Genomic DNA, 22,539 nt, shown 5'->3' with positions numbered 1-22,539 from the left:
CGAGCCGAGCGCGCAACACCGTCGTACTCGGGGCGGAAAAAAGGTTAATTCAACAAGTAGAGTGGTGGTTTCGCGCGCGGCGGCGACGACGGTGGCGACGGCGGGGCGCGAGAGAGGCCGCCCGGGTGGGGGGAGTAGGGCGGGGGAGTTGAGTTGCGGGTTAAGGGCCGGTTATACGTTAGTTCGCATCACGCTCGCAAAGTTGGAGAAAGCGCGGCGCGAGCGTCCTCTCTCATCTCGCTGTGACTGCTCGCGATCCCTTTCCAGCGGTCCTCTTTGTCTTTCGCGCGCAGGCAGGCAGGAGGCAGGTACGACGCTGCAGGGAGGGCTGCGTCCGCTCGTTCTGCCAGCGCAGCCTCATTAAATGCAGGCCCCAGGCGACACATGCTTTTTATGTGCCAGCCCGCGCGTACGTACATGTCATACCTACACTCGAGTCTCAAACTTCTCTTCGCTCTTCCTTGGCGCGCTCTTCCTCGCACCCCGACTCGTCGCCCGGAATCGCACCCGACCTCTGCCCATCTCTCAGATTTTACTCTAATCTTGCTTCTTGCGAAACTGTCTGCTGCGAGACGTCACGTTTTTGCCAATTTATGCGTGCGACGTGAAAATAACTAGCTCTGATATTCTTTCTTCTCTTCAAAGTCTTTTCCTTGCGCAATCACTGACTGGTAGAGGTTAAGTGTATTTAACTGCTTGAACAGTCTTTTGTGCGTTGACGTAACTTTAAGTGCCCGTCAAAGACTGATTTTCGAGGGGCGGAATAAAGTACAAAACTATCCCCGCTTGGGGAGTTCCGCTCGGAAAAATCTACAAAAGGCAGTAATATTGTTGATTTGAAAATGTTGCGCTCCAGAGAGCAGAGGTAAACATTTGCAAAAGCTTCAATTAGAGCGTCGTGTAGGAGTCAGTGCAGTCGAACAATTCTGCGCAAATGAGGATCGCGAAAGCGCAGATTTGTCTAGTAAAGTTCCAATTGCGATTTCGCGAGAATAAAACTCGAATTCACGCGAATCGTTAATCGTAAGTATTTTTTGAAATAACAACATCGGTCGTCCGCCGCGGCCAAATAATCAGCTGCATCGCGCACCGAGAAAGCAATTTTCTATATACCAATAGCACTCTGCAATCGCAAATCGCAGAGCAGTCTCCGAAAGGTGAATATATGCGCTACTGCCGTGAGGTAATCCAATCGGCTGCTGCATTCTGGAACCGTAAATTCTCATATTATCTGACAGCGGGTTGTATAAAAAGGCTGCGAAAAATATCGCGGATGCGGATTTCATTTTCCGCGTTTATTTACGACGCTGCTGGGTAATTGCAGCCGAGAGAAACGTATGATTCCGGGCGAGAATACAAACGACGACGTGCGCTCGCGGACAAAAATTGAACGTTTGATTAACATGTTAACGCGATTATGAGTATTCGGCGCTAGGAGCCGTGCGGAAGTTACCGGTAGGAGTAGAGCTGCTCCTGCGCCGCATTTAAATACTAACGATGTTTCAACGCGTGATTAAATTAATCCGACAACACGCAGTGCAGGGCGAGTAGCTCTTGCGCTGACGCGTCCTAAGGCCATGACTACGCGCCGGATGATCCCCTTGCACGAGTATACATGGCACCCGCACGTAGAGGCGCACGACGAGGCTCTCTATAGAGAGTTATGTGCAATCTCCTTTCCTCTCCCCTGCTCTTTGTTATCAAGCCCAGTGTGCTCCGTTTCCCTTCGGCTGCCCCCTGCGAGCTGTTTCTTTTTCTCGGCACTCGCGCGTTGTTCTTTTATTTCTATACTTCTGCCCTGTGGCTTATCTCTCTGTTCCGCGCCGCGTCTCGTGTCTAGCTCGTGACGAGAAGTAGGTTGCGGCGCATCGCTCGAGCCTTGAATTTCCAGCGCTATTGAGTCGCGCGATACCTACTACCTATATACTCTCTGTAGCTCGCTCTGCATGCGCACCTTTGCCCGCGTCGCAAGAAAGTCCCTGCACGTGAAAGGCGCAGCCTATATCAGCGCGCGGCTGCACCGCGAAACCACTTGGAATCGATTCATCGCTACCTACTCGATGTGCTTTTGATGGGGCGTACGTAGTGTTCTCTATAGTGCCTTCTCTTGCGCGCCGCTTTTTGATTCCCGAGTGACCCGCTTTCTACCCCCATTTTATTACCATCCGACAGTAAAATGTTTCTTTTATCGCTATATGCAGCGGACTATACCCGCGCCTTTATACGTCTACTACTTTCTAATATCGATGTTCCTGATTTTTTTCTCATTCTCATCAGCTGATATGACAAAGAGCCGAGCTTTTGTGGACTCGTTCATTGTACTTTTCCTTCTGCTTCGGCTTTACCTACGTATGAAGCCAGATGATTTCCCGGCATTTCGCGAAATTACGCGAAATACCGATAAGCGGCTAATATTTCAGTATTCCGTACCTTTGTACGTGCATGGTGGATTGAAAAATCCTTCCGAACAGTCAACCATCACGCGCCGGCGAATGAAACGGGGGCTGGATACGCAGAGGGGCATCTCGTGCTTACCAAAATCGAGCAAACGAGTACGTCTCATTTCCGTAGTGCGCATGATTCAGAAGACTTTTCATCCACATTTCCGCGCCGCGGGCACGTACTCGGAATCTCACGCATGGCTCGTTGAGCCGCGGAGACGAAGTGCTCGTTTCTAGTCGCGATGAGGATGTGCTCGCGCGACACTCTAATCAGATAATCTCATCTCTGCTGAAACCCTAACGCTATTTCCATGACGAAATGGACGGCGAAAGGGTGTTCCAAAGTTTGCAACATCTCTATAAGCAGTTTAGAGTCATAGATGCAACGTTATTATGAGCGGAAACGCGCGAAGATCACAGCAAATACCATTATCGACCGCAGAAGTAAACAGCGCTCGCGTACTCTCAATTAATCAAGATTATTTCCCGTCACTTGCCCGCTCGATCGCAAGACCAGATTTCTTTGTACTTCGTGTACCGAGCTGCACAGTGCACATCGTATTTCGAAAAAGTCTTCCAAACTATAATCCAGACTGATTATATCAAGCGCATGTTTCGGTCGTACAAAAAAAAACTGCGCGTTGGTTACGATCCCAAAATCTGTCTTCACAATTCGATTATGAATGTCTAGATTGTATACAGCACAAGTTAACGCTGGCCTTCTTGCTCGACTACTCTTAAATTATTTCGAAACAAATTCAATCCTTAACTCAATTATTGCTGCCAAAGTTTTAATACTCGTTAGTGACATTTGAATTTGTAATGTTTTAATTGGCTTGCAAAGTTTATAAACCAAGCAATACAGCACCTTTCAGAAAAATATTTAAATAAGTAATATAATTTACGTTGTCCATTCAAAAGAGAAAGTTTTTGTACCTCAAATAGCTTTTCAAGTTACTTTAAACGAGAAAATACAAAATTGGTATTCTTATATGTGACCAGCTTTTTCATGCAAAAAATAGTTTCCCTCATCGCTATCCGCGAACCCAGTGCATATGGGAAATTCCACGGGAAAAATGCCATTTTCTGGTTGGAGAAACTGAAAAAAACAAATGTTAAGGTACGCGCCCGCAATTTTTTGTTCTTATCGTACATGTTTACAACAATGCAAAACCACGTTCCGACATCGAAAAAGTGCCTTGTGACACTGTTTTCTAGGCCCTTCAAATTCGTCGAAAAATAGCCATTGTTCAGAGGCATGTACCTAATGCATAAGAGCACAAACAGAAAATGTATTACGGTAGAATGAAAGAACGAGAAAAGAGCTTCAATTTAGAAAAAAAATGCGTTATAAATTCTTGATTTGGTCAAAAGTTACGCACAATTGAAAATACGGAAAAATCATGTAAAGAGACACTAATTTCTTTACTTCGAAAAATCGTGCAATTTTCATGATTTTTCCATCAAGAATTTATAACGCATTTTTTTTCTAAATTGAAGCTCTTTTCTCGTTCTTTGATTCTACCGTAATACATTTTCTGTTTGTGCTCGTATGCATTAGGTACATGCTGAACAATGGCCGCTGAACAATGGCTTTTACAGAAACGTGGTTTTGCATTGTTCTAAACATGTACAATAAGAAAAAAAAAGTCGCAGATGCGTGCCCCAACATTTGTTTTTTTCGGTTTCTCCAACCAGAAAATGGCATTTTTCCCGTAGAATTCCCCATATAAACCTTTAACACCTTGTAAGAAATTTCGTTGTATTCGTTATTATCGTATTATAAATACAGTGCTTACATTCATCTTTATCTTGGTTTTCACCCTTCAATCAGGATAAAATCATGAGAAGTTTTTTAAAGGGTGAGACAATCGTTCACTATTCTAAAACGTAAGACGCATTTTTCACGTCAGCGAACTACGTGTTCGATCAGCCAACGTCAAGCCAGTAATCCTTATGTGTAAAAGGAGAAAATCGAGCAAAAAAAAGAAGTAGGTAGTGGCAAAATCAAGGCGTGACAAGGGTAGGAATGACTCTACTCTAACGTCAAAAATACATGAAAGACACTTGTCGCGTGGAGACTTGCAGCATAATCCAATGTGACAATAAGCTTCTGATTTTCAATTACTTTCTGTAGAACAACTAACATAACTTTTCGTCAATGTCACTGTCAGTACCTACAGTATGTTAACTTAAAGATGAATGGAAATTTAGAATCAATGTCAGTTGAAGTTTGAAGTATATTCGAGCGTGAAATCGTAGTCGTTTTACTAATTACTTCCCGCAATATCAATACTTCTCTTGCTCTCGCTAACAATTGTATTTAATAATATTGAAATAAGCGGTGATGCGGTCTAGTATCTTGCTCAAAAAATTGCTAATATGACGACTACAATCCGGTGTTTTGTACTACAACCTGTTTGGCATTAGCCAATACATAAATATTTTCAATTTTACATGTAGTTCACTTTTTGTAATTTGATGCATACTAGTGATTATTTAACAATCTTATACTTTCCTTGAAAAATGAAAAATGTTTTAGCGAAGACTTTGACTTTTGATTTTTGACGTATGAATATTTATTTTTATGCAAGAGAATCGATTAAAACGGCTGAGAAAGTACGATACTCTACGTACTCAGCCGTAAAACGCAGCTTTCTCGCAGACTTATGGCCGCTGTAGAAGCATAGTTCTAAGCGCAGTGCAAGTACGCTTGCGCTTAGGGATAAAGTGCATCGTTTTGACAAGAGCGTTATTTAGGAAAATCTCTGAAAACGCTCGGCGTTAAACTTTACACATTGAACCCAATGCATGATCCGCCCCTGCATAAAATATTGAAGAAAACCGCTGCCAATTCATTGGCACGTAGCTTCCTCCAACTAAATTTATAGGTCTAATAAATAAAATATTGTTTTAATATACAGTATATCTGCCTGCTAATGTATAAGGCGATTTTTGATACATAATTTAATGTATAAGTTTTGGATCATTGTCCAAAAGTTTGCAGACCCCTCTGTTTTTTTATTATAGAATACGAACACTGCCGTCAATTTTTTTTCACAGAAATTCACGCACGTTTGCATGTGTTCCTAACCATCATAAAACAACAAGCTATTCATTAGATAGGTCGTTCGCGCAATTTTCGAGAAAACGATTTTTACATTTTAGCTCTTTACTTGAAAACTGCTCGACGAAATCATTTAAAATTTTAGCAACAGATAGCTTTTTTATGGTGAATTACTGAATAAAATTTTGAAGCATTTGACCACATTGTTTTAGAGATATAAGGAATCAAAAAGTTTTCAAAAAAAAATTTTTTAAATTAAAAAATTTAAAAAAAATAAACCTTGGTATCTTACGAACCATAGGGGTTTGAAAGCTGTGCAATAAACTTAGCCAAAACACACAAAACATCTACTTTTTCCCAAAACCTCAAGTGCAATAAGGCCTTTTTACGTCCGTAATCGAGGCACAAAAAAATTCATTTTTTTCTTCAGTTTTTGATTTATTACTGAAAAATAAGTAGTCAAATCACTTGAAATTTTAATGGGATATAGTTTGATACGTGACCCACCGACATAATTTTTTTCGTGCAGTTATGATGTTTAGTTTTAGAGATATGAATTTAAAAAAAAATCACCTTTTTCATTTTATCTGCCAAACAAAGCGGTCGATCCCGAGGACCAAACGATGAAAAGTAGGTAATTTTATTCTCTTCTAAATGCATTATAGCTGAATTGTTTGTAACAAAGGGATGATTGAAAAAACGCAAAATAGTGTTTTTCAAAAATCAAAAAATGGCCATAAAATAATTAGTTAAGAAAATAAAAATAACTGTTTTTATGCGTTCCATATAATCTTTGTAGAGATTGCTGCGTAGGGCTATTTTGAATAATAGTACATTATGCAACAAAGAACTAAAGTCGTTGATTATTCCCTCGGGTGATTAAACTCACTGACTCATTAAACCCACCCGCGCGAATAATCAACAACTTCAGTCCCGTGTTGCATATAAAACTTTATTTTGAATTTAACTGCGTAGTCACTTTGTTCCGTTGAAAAGTGGAACTCACGTCAATAGGAATAAATTTTCAAAATTTTCAATAGTTTTTAAAATTGAATCAAAATAAAAATAAAAATACTTAGCAAATATGGGGAAGTCGACCTTGCAAAAAAAAAAAAATTCAGGTTAACTGACGACATTTCGTTGGTGTGGTATCCAACTTCATCAGCTCTTTACTGACAAAAAAAGTATTACAATATACAAATATTATTGCACAAAGATTACAATAAATACAGTCATAATAATATAAATAATTGCAAACCAAAATATGAAAAAAAATATATATAAATAAATATGTGCTTTCTTATCCTAACTTCAAATTGTCTTCCTCTACCTCCGCCAGAATTTTCGCCAAAATTCTGTCCAATAACTGATTCCATACTCCCGAGCTTTTTGGCAAGGTTTGGTCATAGATTCTGCTGATCCACCAGAAAATTCGACTGATTTCGGGCTATACAGCCTCAATTTTCTACCAGAGCGACTTTGGAACATTAATTGATGGTTTTGAAGAAATATGTGTCAAGGCGCTTTTTGAAACAGGATCTAAAAATAGATTTAATTTTTATTAGATACTTTTTAATTTATAAACTAAATAGATACAATAAAATAAGAAAATATTGTCATGTTGCCAAACTTACCTAGGCATATTCAACACCTCTCCTTGACTCAATTGAAAATTTACTTATAATAAATTTCATTGACTAATTTCATCCTGGATGTCACAACTTTTGGGGCGCAATAACTTGGATGGAGACTATGCTCTTCGTAGTTCTCATTTCGACAATGGATTCAATACCGCACGGCCCCTACTGACTACCGTTTCTTTCTTATTATTAGTGTTGAGGTTGTTTACAGCAACCCGATTTTGTATCTTCTTCGAAGTTATAGACTCATTTGGTGGTTTTGAAATGTCTGGTATAGGAAAGTGGTATATATATATATATATATATATATATATATATAATTTTTTTTTTTTTTCATATTTTGGTTTGAAATTATTTATATTACTATGACTGTATTTATTGTAATCTTTATACAATAATATTTATATATTGTAATACTTTTTTTGTCAATAAAGAACTGATGAAGTTGGATACCACACCAACGAAATGTCGTCAGTTAACCTGAATTTTTGTTTGCAAGGTCGACTCCCCCATATTTGCTAAGTATTTTTATTTTTATTTTGATCAACACGGAGAGTAATAAGTACTATTTCTGACATATTTATTTGCTTACAACTCAAAGGCTTCATTTATTCATAATTTCTGCTTATGAATCAGTTTTATTTCATTAGCATTCTAATTTTCTTCATTCACGGCTTGACAAAAACTTAACTAACTCGCGGGAAAAATCTGCTACTTCCGACCCTTGTTGCATAATGTACTATTAATTTTCAATTTTAAAAACTTTTGAAAATTTTGAAAATTTATTCGTATTGACGTGAGTTCCACTTTTCAACGGAACAAAGTGACTACGCAGTTAAATCCAAAATAAAGTTTTATATGCAACACGGGACTGAAGTCGTTGATTATTCGCGCGGGTGGGTTTAATGAGTCAGTGAGTTTAATCATCCGAGGGAATAATCAACGACTTTAGTTCTTTGTTGCATAATGTACTATTATTCAAAATAGCTCTACGCAGCAATCTCTAAAAAGATTATATGGAACGCATACACTACCTACACTTTACTCCACATAACCGAACCTAGTCATCAATTTTTAATTCATTACTTTATGCTATCTGTTAAAATAAATTAATGCGTATTGTTATATTAATACGAGAATACTGAAAAATGTCTTGTCCAACTAAACTAAATTTAAAATATACCCCTTATAACATTCACTAACAAGGAGGGCTTCCAGGCTCTAACTTAGAGCCTTTAAGTCACGAATTTTTATGAAACTTATGGAGGAGTCTTAACTAACTGTATAATGACAAAATCTACATCGTCGTTTGATTACATAGGCTTTTATTCGCTTTATGCGGCGTACCCCTATTTTATCCATTTTTATTAACTAATAAATGTATTATCATGCAATAATATTAATATACGTTTGTAGCAGCACATGTGACTTCTTTTCTGCAGTTTTATAAACTCCACAGGCCTATTATTGTAAATAAAAGTGACAGAATATTAAAAATTGTCCAAAATTTGTTTAGTTTAGGAATAGTATATTTCGATAGAAGTACGCAAAAGTTTGGAGGGCTAGGCGCACACGAGTGGGAGGTTGGGAGGTGAGTGTAGATTAAACTTTTTGCACGTGTATTGAACTTTTTTTTATACAGGGGGCGGTAAATGTATCAAAAACTTGTTTTGCTTCCTTCCTAAGAAAGCCTTGTAATAGTAATTTTTGGAGATTGTGTAAAAAGATGTGGGAAGTGTGTTTTGATGCATTTTTAGTCGAAAAATGGTGTTATTGGAAAATGTCCGTAGGATGTGTGCGTGTGTTCATTCGTATACGCCTGTATCTCAGCATCTACTTACAAGAAAGGTACCCAACCCGAACTCACCGATTTTGATGATTTTCATATATGTTGTAGAACATAAAAAAATAAGAGACACGTATTTTTTTTTATCGGCTAATTTTCACTTTTAAGGGGTAAAAACCTCCCCTAAAGTTAACCCCCAAAAAGCGTTTTTTTTAAATATCTCGGCTTAAAATTAATATTTTTCAATGAAACAAATTGGAGGTTATTTCTTACAAAAAGAGCAAGTATTTCATGGTGATTTGAAGAGTAAGAGTAGCATCCCCTATTTTTTAGGGGTTGAAAACATATATTTTTTGGCATAATTTTATAATAAAAATGTTTAAACCGACTAAAAAAAATTGGAAAAAATGTTTAAACATCCTTAATAACAAAATTTAGTTGACGTCTTTCGGTGTTTTCATAAATATTACCCCTAAGGGGGTAAACCACCCCTAACACAAAATAACTGTAAATATGTAATTCAATACATAATATTTCGTAGAAAGTTTGTATATAGAGGTTTTCGAGGTCGCTGATTACAAATCTGTTATCAGATTTTGAAAATTCAAAATGGCGGAACCAATAGGACGGAAATATCGAAAAAAAATTTTATATAATAAAAAAGTTTTAAACGACTAAAAAAATTGGAAAAAATTTGTAAACATCTATAATAAACAAATTAAGTTTTTCGATTTTTTCATAGATACTACCCTTTAGGGGGTAAACCACCCCTAACACAAAATAACTATAAGTATACTTCAATCCATAATATTTTGTAGAAGGTTTGTATATAAGGGTTTTCGAGATCGCTCTTTGCAAATCTGATATCAGATTTTGAAAATTCAAAATGGCGGAACCAATGTGGTGGACGAAAATGTCGAAAAAAAATTTTAACTTTCATAAAAACTTGTTATAAATGTGTTATCTTTGTAGCCTGTACATGTAAACTAAAGAGCCTTAAACCCTAAACCCCTAAAGAACAAATAGGCTAAATGGTTGTGCTTTTTAACCAAACCACCTCAAATTCCTAAATTTGTAAACAAGAAAATTCTGTGTGTGAAGCAGTTTTATAATTTCCGTAGAAATTGTTATCAGAATGTTATTGAAATTCCTTTATTGTAAATTCAACTTATAATGTATTTTTGTCTATAATATTAGAGTATAATAATAATCTACAATCTTTTATCTTTTGCCATAGTGCATTTTTTGTATTGAGCATAAAATATATTATTTTACGATGTTTTTACAATAATGGTAGTCCTCATAAAAGTGTTTAAAGCACAATGCTTTTTTGCACCAACCACATCGTACAATTGCAATGTTTGTGCACCCTTCTATTTCACAATGTGTTGCACAAGACTTTCCAAAACTGAAATCTATAGGATTATCAAATTTATCTGGTTTTTCATTGACGTAACCGCTTTTATACCAGGAATATTTAAACAAATCTATATATCTCGGTGAAGACAGTTGGTTGTGAACCAATGATTGAAGTTTAATTATATTATTTCTCACATGTAAATTCATATCTTGATCCATTAACATTACATTATCAGAAAATGTTCGGACAAAGTTTTTCCAAATACGGAATCCATAGACATCAAGTGGTTGTATTTTTCCTGTGGTTCCAGTTGGAATTTTTTTATGTTAATAATTTTATTTTGTGGCATTGTTTCTTCTATAACTTTGTCACAATGACCACTCCAAGAATCAAGTAATAGTATTGAGTGATGGCCTACATAGGGATAAAATATTTTTTCCAACCAGATTTTGAAGTGATCTGCAATTAAACGACTTACGAATTAACTGATCAACGATATTACAATGTAAAAATTGTTATTAGTTCCCTTACTTGTTGTTAATTTTCCAGATTTGGATGCTTCCACGTACACGTTTTCTGGTCTAAATATGTTTTGTTCTACAATAGGGCCAAACTTGCCACTTGGTTCCTTTAAAACAAGAAATAGCGGTGACAACAGTTGTCCAGTAGCTGATATTAGTGGCTGTATAGTATAACTATGCGTTGTTGCTGAAATTGTCTGTACCAGACATTGCACTTGCTTTTCTCCTTCTACTGCTAATGTTCTTCCAGAATGCATTTCTAGCTGAAATCCGCTCTGATCTGTATTATACAAATTTTCGAGTCCAATCCTTGGTATACACGATTTAACGTCATCGATAAATGCTTCAGCTTTAGCCGTAAGTTCTGCACTACTTTCTAGTGTTTTTCTTGTTATGAACTTATTTATTTTCCTAGAAACTATTCGGTGTGCTTGCTTAAATTTGAGTAACCAATGTTTAGAAGCTTTGAATCTAATATCATCAAAACCAATTTCATTTTTAGCTTGTAAGGCCCATCGAATTATATCTTCATCATGGATAATTGAACCACTGTCGAGAGCTGCTTGAAAATTATCCAGGGTATACTGACAAATTTGTGCTACTTTTTCTCTATACGTGCCACCTTTATTAATTGAATGAGCCCAACGACGTAGCTGACTAATAGATGATACTTTTTTGAATCTGTTTTGCACTGTTTTGAGACTTAAATTTTGCTTCGTTTTGCTACTTCTCCAAAATTCTACAGCTCTTTTTTTGTATTCAAAATCTAGTTCTTCATTATCTGCTGTACATTGATTTGTTGGTGCTATATCCGGATCAGGAAAATGATGTTGCACTTCATCTTCAATTATTTCCACATTATGGTCTTTATACTCTTCTTGAAAATCCAAAGAGTCATCAGTAATCATTTCTACATCGTTGAAATCATGTGTTGCATCTATTAAAATTTCTTTTATTTTTTCGGCCAACTCTGTTTCGTGATAATTCGTGACACTATCTGGTATGTTTAACGCTTGAAAGTATGCTAATAATAAGTTTAGAACGTTTAACGGATTAATTTTCATTTTTCAATCTAAAATGAAAACAAGCGGTAAAATTTATACAAGCTGTGTTTTTGCATGTAAGGCACGACTGCTACATTTCTACCAGAATAAAACGAGTGAATGTAAATTGAATCAAATCATTAATTTATGCATTGGAGAAGAATTCTCGTTCCACTTTGTGATGTTCGGAAAACTCTATTTTTGGTTTTATTCAACTTTTATTCACTTTGAAATTGAATAATGTAAATCTATGTAAAATCACTAAAGAAAATTTTCTACAACTGTATGATACCACTGACAAACAAAAAGACGTACTATTCGTACTTTCCGGCATCGAACTAGAATACCCACAAAACTCACTCACTGCCTAAAAAATAACACAGGCAGCTGAGGTAAACACTCGATGAAAACAATCTAAAAAAAGAACATACTGATTCGCACATATTGTCAACAACTTTTATGAGTGAAAGACATTTATCTGTGGAATTATCATTGAATGTACGATAACATTCATTAAACTAATGAATGCATATAAAATTCCCTTTCAATAACAACGTGTTCTTTAATTGCAAATGAAGTTCGAGTATTAATATTCTTTTATGTATTTTTACCAATAACAAAAATTATCATAGTAATATAATAATAATAATAAGAAGAAGAAGAATAAGCATAATTGCAATAGCAATAATAACAGTAATACATATAATAGCAATGATAATGAAAAATAATAATAATAATTAGAATAATATTTATTATTAAATTTAGATTTTTTGATAAATTCATTAAATCGTATCAAATAGTACTATTATGGAATTCCAGACTGTAAATATTTTACTATAGATACAATAATCATTACTTCGAGAATTCATCTACAAACGTTTGGCTTACGAAATAATTGTAACAATGAAAAACTCCCAAGTTTGACAACATTAAATTTTATTACAAAACGCAAAAGAGTTTGATAAACTAATTTTATTAACCTATGTTTTTTTATTTGCAAAAAAGTGTGGACTTTTTGAATTTATAAAATTATATAATTATGCAATTTATGAAATACTTTATAATTTATGAAATTACTTTTGAAATTATGCTAATTTATAAAAGCAGAAAAATAAATAATCTTTGATTGAAACATAAAACGAGACGTTATTTGTTACATACAAAATGATAGAATAAAATATCGGTAATATGTCTATACTCGTGTCTACGGTAAAGCATAGGCCTTCGGCTTGTCTGGAGGTTAGGGGTTTGGAGTCGTTTGGTTAAAATGCACAACCATTTAGCCTATTTGTTCTTTAGGGGTTTAGGGTTTAAGGCTCTTTAGTTCACATGTACAGGCTACAAAGATAACACATTTATAACAAGTTTTTATGAAAGTTAAAATTTTTTTTCGACATTTTCGTCCACCACATTGGTTCCGCCATTTTGAATTCTCAAAATCTGATATCAGATTTGCAAAGAGCGATCTCGAAAACCCTTATATACAAACCTTCTACAAAATATTATGGATTGAAGTATACTTATAGTTATTTTGTGTTTGGGGTGGTTTACCCCCTAAAGGGTAGTATCTATGAAAAAATCGAAAAACTTAATTTGTTTATTATAGATGTTTACAAATTTTTTCCAATTTTTTTAGTCGTTTAAAACTTTTTTATTATATAAAATTTTTTTTCGATATTTCCGTCCGCCATATTGGATCCGCCATTTTGAATTTTCAAAATCTGATAACAGATTTGTAATCAGCGACCTCGAAAACCTCTATATACAAACTTTCTACGAAATATTATGTATTGAATTACATATTTACAGTTATTTTGTGTTAGGGGTGGTTTACCCCCTTAGGGGTAATATTTATGAAAACACCGAAAGACGTCAACTAAATTTTGTTATTAAGGATGTTTAAACATTTTTTCCAATTTTTTTTAGTCGGTTTAAACATTTTTATTATAAAATGATGCCAAAAAATATATGTTTTCAACCCCTAAAAAATAGGGGATGCTACCCTCACTCTTCAAATCACCATGAAATACTTGCTCTTTTTGTAAGAAATAACCTCCAATTTGTTTCATTGAAAAATATTAATTTTAAGCCGAGATATTTAAAAAAAAACGCTTTTTGGGGGTTAACTTTAGGGGAGGTTTTTACCCCTTAAAAGTGAAAATTAGCCGATAAAAAAAAATACGTGTCTCTTATTTTTTTATGTTCTACAACATATATGAAAATCATCAAAATCGGTGAGTTCGGGTTGGGTACCTTTCCTTGTTAGTGGATTACAACCCACCAAGTCTTATTTTCTTTGTTTTTACTAGTGCATAGTGGGAAAAGAGTCTGTTTTTACATTTTGTGAATGCATTTTTTTATAGTGATTTTTGAGATTTCAGTTGTTTCTAATAAAGTTATTGATAAAATTGATAAAAGTAAATTACTTGATATAAACCTAAAAGAGAATAAAATTACCTATCTTTTTACAGCGGAAATTTGATGTTATCGTTTGTCTTTCTTTTATTATAGACCATAAACCGCAATTTTTTAAATTGTTTTAACTCGAAAACTAAAAATTGAATCTTTTAAAAAAAAAAACATGATTATTGAAAGTTTACAGGACTATACTCCACTTTAATTTTGAGTCATTTCATGAGGCAGATCTTCAGAAAAACATCAAAAACTGAAAAAAGTCGTTTTCCTGCGTGACGTAATAACTGGAGTAAATAGACAATAATCAACTTCAAATTTTGGATTTAGTTAGCATTATATAGCACCTTGATCCCTTTCTTTGTGCTGTTCATGAAACCAATTAGTTTCAAACATATTAAGCTTTAAAATTTTTTTCCCAATACGCGCATGAAATGGACCTTTTTTCATGCCTAAAAGTAGATAGAAAATCGTCCATTCCAAGCGTGTTAGAAAAAGTTTGAGCTCACGCGGGGAGAAAATACTTTTTTTCCCCGCTTGAGGAGTAGCGAGGAGAAAATAATTTTCTCCCCTCTGTTAATACTCGTTTCTCAAATATCTTAAATTTTTTAATTTTTTTCAAATTTCTCAAAATTTTTTAATTTTTGGTGCACGCCTTAAAATGTCCGATCAAATTTTGTTTTTTTCGCCCAGTATACTATGAGTCGTTTTTTCTAAGTTGAAACACCCCATACAAGCTCCGCCAAAAAATTATAAAAAATACTAAAGACTAAATTTTGTTGGATAAAATTTTAGATTTAACGCGAGTATATCGCGCTCCCCCACTCTTAATTTGAACGCTCCGAGCCACAGCTGTGCTCATATCAGCAGCATAACATCAGCAGCGCCACGAGCCAGCCAGCAGAAGCAGCGTTTGAGCGGGGAAAGCGCGCAACATACGCGTATGCCAGTATATAGCGAGCGTCGAGCGCAGCGGCACGATGAGACAGAAGAGAACCCGACTGGAAATAAACCTACGGCGCTAAGTAGGGCCGGATCAGGTGCCTGACAATAATTGTCTCGACCTGATCTGGCACTGGAACCGGGCCGTATACGGCATCTCACGCGGCGCGAGCACGGGCCTGATCAGATGCCTGATGTTGCATTGATATCCAACTTCAGATTCAGGACCGGATCCGGTCCTGATAAGGGTCGCCTGAAGTAATTATTATTTTGAAATTACTAATGGGAAACTATTAAGATTTATAAAAACAATTAATAGAAGTAAATACAAATAGAATTAATTAAAAATAGCACTATGAATGATTTTTATTTAAAAAAATACAAAGTTAGTTAGTTCAAAAAAAGTAATTTAATATACGATATTCTAGGGTTAAACTGCGTCTATCCGCTGCCTCTTGCTTCTGTAGCCATTCCAGTCGTAGGAGTTATTGATGACAGCTCCAATTGTGGTCAGGAGCGTCGAATCGTCGATCACTTTTTTTTTATCAAAAGCTTGCATTAGCGATTCTATTAATTAATAATATAAAACGTTAAGAAAATAATGTAAAGAGTTAAAAAAAAATCATTACCTTTTATACATCTAAAGAATTTTGTATCCTTGAAAATCCTTTTAGCCTTGCTTTTTTTGAGCTGTAAACGACATTATTACATCTCTTGACAGAAATGTTTTAAAAATGCTGGTAATGATTTTCATTAAATCATAACTTGTGTTAGTCGTACAAAGAAGATGTTGTTGCTAAAAAACAAAATGAAATATACATTAATAAGTTTTAATTTTATGAATTAACTTGAAAGGTCTTAAAGAATGTTAAACATTTATTATTTTACTTAATAAATCATCGAACATTTGACCTTCTAGATCACTGTCGAAGTTGTCAAAGTTTTCCATGGATGACATAGGAAAATGGTGTGCATCGTAACTTTCACAAAAAGTTTGAAATGCCACTAATGTTTCATTTTTTGTCATTTGTCTTGATTCCATTATAAAAGTCTTAATCTCATCTACATCCTTTTGCATAACTGTTAGTTTGACATCTAATGCATTAATTTTTGTTGAAAGAGTAGTCTTCATAGCTAAAAGTAAGCATATTAAATAATTAGTCTGGTTGAAATAAAAACTATTATAGCACAGCAAACTGACTTATACGTATAGATCTTACCTGATAGTTGCTCCTTTATATTTTTACTAAAAGATTTCAAGAACCCTGCAAAAGAATGAGTATTTTAAATTGAAATTTATATACGAGTAGTTCAAGTTCCATGGTTTAAATTAATCATTGGAACTCTGTACATACCAGCTAATGGATCAGCTTGATCCTCGAGTGAATTCTTTGATACTTTGGCCAAAGAACTTTTTTTAGTAGTTAAAGATGCTTGCACAGAAGCTGGAGAGTCCTGAGGGGCAGGCGTTAGTGTGCAGTGTCCAGTAGAGCAGGTGAAGACGTTGCTCTAGTTGGAGATGGAGAGTCCAGTAGGGCAGGTAAAGGTGTTGGTATGGCTGGAGGTGGAGAGCTTTCTTGTAGTGAACTGTCTTTCGTAACTGGAGAAGGTTGTTCGTTTACTGCATCCAGGTGTTCATCATTCGTGACAGAAATTTTTTCGGCTAACAGTGAGCCTTGCAGAGTAGGTATTTGTTCTTCATTGGGTTCGAGTAACTGGTCTGTTTCCAAAGTCTCTTTATTGAGTTGCAAATCCGGTATATTGATACCTAAAAGAATAATGTTTTAAATTATTAGTAGAGTATAATATGCTTATGATGCATAATAAGATATATATCTATCTATTACCATCTAATAATGGTACATCTACCAAACTTTGTTGTACGTCTATAATCCTCTTGTGTTCTAACATTTCACTTGGACGTTTGCCAATAACATTTGGTTTCTTGGTACTTATGTTACTTTCTGCCTCGTTACAAGTATCTGAAAACAATGATTTATAGTGATATAAGAATCAGAGTAAAAACTTTAAAGTAAATCATACTCACCAGCTTGGTAAATAATTAGACCACTTTCTTAAGTCTGTTGCTAAATCTGATTCATTTGTAGCTCCACACATGTCATTAGATTCACTAACACTTTCACTGTCACTGCTATCAAGGTCGCTCAAATCAGAATCATCAGAAGAAAATCGATCACTGATGTTTGATGATTTACACTCTATACCAAAGTTATCTAGGTATAATCCAGTTGATTCTCGATGCTGGTTGTTGAAATCTTCAACGTTTTCTAATGAATTGGGAGGCAATTCAAGTGGTAGCTGCTTAGTCGATTCAACATCCATGGATGAAACAGGAGTAAAATCATTTTTATCACTACACATTTTTTCAGAAAAATTTTTCACTGCATTTTCACTTTTTAGTTTTTTCTGTCTGTGATAATAGTTCCGCGACCTTAATCTACTGTTTCGACATATTTATGCTGCCTTGTACATTTTATTTTTATAATAAAACTATAGAATCATTTATTAAAACTGGAGTACAAACTTTGGAGTCGTGAGTATTATTTAGGTTATGTTCCGATAACTTTACTTCACTTCAAGACATTTTTCCTCTATGATACTCATGTTACGGCTACATTCCGGCTGCATTTCGGCAGCCAAATAATATATTTTATATTTAAGGTACCGGATCCGTACCAGACTCGCGCCGCGTAAGATGCCGTAGCAGAAACCTTAAGGTTACTTCAGGATCTCCAGTTCAGGGCCGGATTATACATACGGCACGCCGTGCTCAATTTCCAGTCGGGAAGGTACGGAAGCTTCTAAAGACCAACGCGCACGCGCGTTCGTAGTGCTGTAGTGCGCGCACTCGACGCATGCGACTCACGGCGCATGTATTGTGCGGGCGTGATGAAAACCGCCGAATTGGTAAATTTTGAGGTTAAGTGAGAACAGATGAGATTGAAGCAGAATTTTATGAAGCTAGAGAGATAGTTAGAGATGGAGGTAGAAATAACTTGCGACGGGAGCCCGTCGACGAACCTGCTCGTCTCCAATGGTGTTATAGATTTTCGCGTGATAAAGAAAATGTATGCCTCAGCCACCGGGCTTACATATGAGAAAAAAAACGTTTTTTTATGAACCCGGAAGGAGAACATCATTTCAAGGTTATTGAAGACATCGATCAATATAAAGTATGGTGTGCAAATGAAGGTACGTAATTTTTGTGCTACTCATAATAACCTCGGTTTTGTCAATAGACCTTTCACAAGTTTTAGCAAATCTGAAAGGAAATTTTACAGAGTTTGATAATGACTTAAAGAAAAGTCTGGATAGCCCAAAGATAGGCATCAATAGAAAGTGAAAGCGCAATATGTTATGGCAGCATAGAGTTAATCCAGACAGAAACTATTATAAGATGCCAGGTAATTATGAACTATCATTGGATACAAGTGGCTTGTATACGGTTGAAGACATCAAGAAGATGAGTATTCTCCAGTTCAAGAATACATTAAATTCTAACTATTTTCATAATACAAATGTCCAACTGGGATTCAAAGATGGCTCAGTGATAAGCAGCTTATTGATGAAAATGGGGATGAAGGTTTGTGGAAGTTTATGAAAAAAAATTTCAGTTAAAGCCCATCGTATGCCACTTTGTATCTGTTAACCACGGACATTAGCCATGGAATTGTTGATACTACGGATACTAGTCATGGATTTGAGTCAATTAGAAACCAAAGTGACCGCAAGGTAAATTCATGAAACAAAATATCAAATATTTCATTATAGTAATTGTAATATTGTAAAAATGTACATGACTGTAAATATTGATTAATTACAGAATGGTGTCAAGGATGGTCATGTGTCAACTACGTCATCTAAAGCCTCATTGACTACTACGATTACAAGGGAAATCCCTGCAAAGACCCATTCTGGCAATTTGTACTCATCGACTACGGATAGAAGCCATGGAATTTTTGATTCAATTGAAAACCACATTGTACTAAAAGTAAGTTAATACAAAATATTTAATGTTTCATTACTATAATACTGTAAATATTATTTACAGAATGCTGTCAAGGAAGCTCATGTGCCAAGTACGTGTTTTGATGTGACAATGACCACTGCAGCTACAATTGCAAGTGCAGTTCCTCCAACAATTGCTGCATACCATGCTCATAAAGAAAGGACGGTTCCAGCTGCAACTATTACTACCACAGCTACGATGGCATTTACTATTTCGCAGACTACTTCATGGACTATAACGAATGAAAATTGTAGCCTCACAGATCAACATGAAAAATGAAAAGTAAGTGTAGCTGTGAAGGTATGAAAATAAAATTATTGAAATTTTATCAACATTTTCACAGAATCTGAACAATGGAATCCCAACTGGAGTAATTTATCCTGCAACTGAAGGAAACGATTTATTCACGTTACGCAATTTCCCAGATTTTGCATTTTTGCTAAACACGCCAGTCTCGACAGCATCGACCAGTGCTACTGATAATCAAAGCTTTCAACAATTAAGTTATGCAAAAATTCCAAGTTTCAAAAACAAAGCTGTATAAGTTTCTAGTTGGGATGAAGTTGCTAAAGGTACTAATTGGGATCAATCTCGAAGGTGGGATGAATTAGCAATTGTTGGAAATTTCCTGATTCCTGAAGAACCCACCCAAAAGAAAAGAAAACCTTTAAGGCTCGAAGACATCAATAAATTGAAAGTACCTCTCTTCCCTGAAATACCAATGACTGATTTGACAATATTCGAAGAAGTTCTCGGAAAAGCTTCCTTTGGGATAGTTCGTAAAGGTATGTGGTCGGAGTCAGACATTGCTATAAAAACAATGGACTCAATATACCAAGATGTTAAAGATATTATCAAAGAGGTAGCTGTTCTTAGACAGATCTACCATAAAAATATTGTGTCAATAATGGGCGTATGCAACCAGGAATCTGAATTCCACATTATTATGGAACTCGTAAACGGACATACGTTGCAAGATATTATATTTAAACGGAACTTAAGAAATAAGTATAATTTAACTTTAGAAGAGAAATATATTATAGCAATTAAAATGTGTAAAGCTATTACATTTTTACACCAGCATCCACTCAAAGTTTTGCACAGGGACATAGAGCCAGGCAATGTAATGTTAACATTAAAAGATAAGGATCTTAAAGTGTGTGACCTAGGGCTTGCGAAATTTAACGAAATTAATTCTCAGTTACGAAGTACTATAGGAAGTTCGACTCCTGGAACTCCGTTATTTATGGCACCAGAAGTGTATTTATTAAAACAAACTGCTTCTCAATTTACTGATGTCTGGGCATTGGCGGCCACTATAACAGAATTATCTTCTGGACATCCTTTGTGGAAATGCAATGGAAGTCAAGCACGCTTCAATTTAACCAATTTAATGAAGAATGGGGAAATGCCTTCTCTTTTAGATGTCCCAATCTCTCTTCAAGACATTTTAATTAGATATTACAATTATGAGGATGTCAAGAGGCCATACTGAGAAAAATGTAGAGTTGGATTAACCGGAAACTTCGGCAGTTTTTACCGGAGCGCTCAAGCAAATGGTTTAAGGTTGAATCTGCCTTAGCACTACCTCTGTTTTTACCTGGTAGTAAGCATAAGTAGTAGTAGTAAGCTTTATTGTGTCTCCCCTCTGGGGTTTACAAACTTCTTCCTTTGTACACTTTATTACATCATTTGTGTTACATTTATTATTTTTATTTTATTTATTTTCATCCTCTTGTCTCCTTTTTGTGTATGTCTGTTTGTGGTGTGTGTCTCTTTTAGGTTATGTTTTGTGTGCATGTTTGTATGTTCTGTTGTTTCGTGTATGGATGTGTCTATGCGTGCTCGTGTGTTTAAGTGAGTGTTTGTGTGAGCGCGCGTGTGCGCCTGCTCCTCCCCGCTTGTAGGCGAGTTATGGGCTTTTTCCCATCTCCCCCCTTTCTTCTACTGTCTCTGTCACTCCTTCACTCTTCCTCTTCCTCCTCTTCGTCTTCATACTTCCATCTTTTGTATCTTTTTTCTTCTACTTGGATCCTAGCCCTCTTTCCTCTCTTCACTATCCACTCCTTCTCCTAGTCCCATGAGTACCTCATTCCCTCCACTTCTGCTATTATTTCCTTCTGCAGATATCTTCCATCTCCCTCTTTTTCCTCTTCCTCTTTCTTCCTTAGCTCTCTCATAATGAGTGCTTTAGCTCTTCTCTCCTCGTGCGTTAGCCACTGCTCCAATCTAATTTTTCCTCAATCTCCAATCTCTGCCCTCCTCTCCCAGATATTCTCCATATCTTCTTTACTCTTGAAAATTACTTTTTTTTTGTCTCCTCCGTTCTCGTGTCTTCCAGTTCCCATGCTACTCCCTCCATGATATCCTCCATCCATTCTTTCAACGAGTCCTCCTCATTCCAATTATTTAGGTGCACAATCAACCCTCTTTCCCACATCATACATTTATTTTCACTTTTATTTTTTTCCGGTCTCTCTCTCTCTCTCTCTCTCTCTCTCTCTCTCTCTCTCTCTCTCTCTCTCTCTCTCTTCACCACACCATCACTTGACGAATGCATCACTATCCTCAACGAAAACATCACAAAAGCCATAAATCATCTCGCCCCATTAAAGACTGTGACACCTGGACGTAAACGTCACCCGTGGTTCACCGCGGCTCTTCGTGACCTTTTAACTGAAAGGAATAGGCTCTACAGGCGTTTTCGCAGAAGTCGTCTACCTTGGGATCTATACTTTTATAGAATCGCAAGGGATGACGCTCATCAACGGGTCGAGAAAGCCAGGCTGAATTACTATTATTCACGCTTGTCTACTCTAACCGACGTTGCAGAGATATGGAGAGAACTTGAAAATCTTGGCATTACCACCTCTAAATCTTCTCCACCTGCTCGGTTCTCTCCAGATGCTCTCAACGAACACTTCAGTTCCATCTCAAATGACCCTCAAGCTCCATCTGTCGAGGAGTATCTGCGGACCCTCGAGAGTCTAGACCTCCCTGAACACTTTATCTTCAGGGCCATCACAGAATCGGACGTGTTAGCTGCAGTTTCACATTTCAATACCCAGGCTAGGGGAAGCGATGGCATCCCACAGGTTGTAATCTCTAAAGCACTACCAATACTCACTCCTTAAATCTGTCAAATTTTCAACCTGTCTTTGAGTGAGGCATGCTTTCCCTCTGCCTGGAAATCATCGCTCGTAAGAGCATTAAACAAGATCAACTCTCCTACAGCTGTAACTGACTACCGACCGATTTCCCTACTTTGCTTTCTATCCAAGGCGCTGGAGTGGCTGG

At 36.1% G+C, this 22,539-nt stretch overlaps 1 protein-coding gene across 5 annotated transcripts in view; it reads left to right on the top strand.

Annotated features, from left to right (window-relative positions):
• The window catches only part of LOC100678354 (gamma-aminobutyric acid type B receptor subunit 2), a 90,966-nt gene that overhangs the window by 8,476 nt on the left and 59,951 nt on the right, over positions 1 to 22,539 (top strand). The gene's annotated exons all lie outside the window — the stretch shown is intronic.

This window comes from Nasonia vitripennis (genome assembly GCF_009193385.2).
Source record: "Nasonia vitripennis strain AsymCx chromosome 3 unlocalized genomic scaffold, Nvit_psr_1.1 chr3_random0005, whole genome shotgun sequence".
In the NCBI taxonomy this organism is placed as follows: Eukaryota; Metazoa; Arthropoda; class Insecta; order Hymenoptera; family Pteromalidae; genus Nasonia; species Nasonia vitripennis.
The sequence above is the reverse complement of the archived record's forward strand: the minus strand, read 5'-3'. Positions and strand labels throughout refer to the sequence as shown.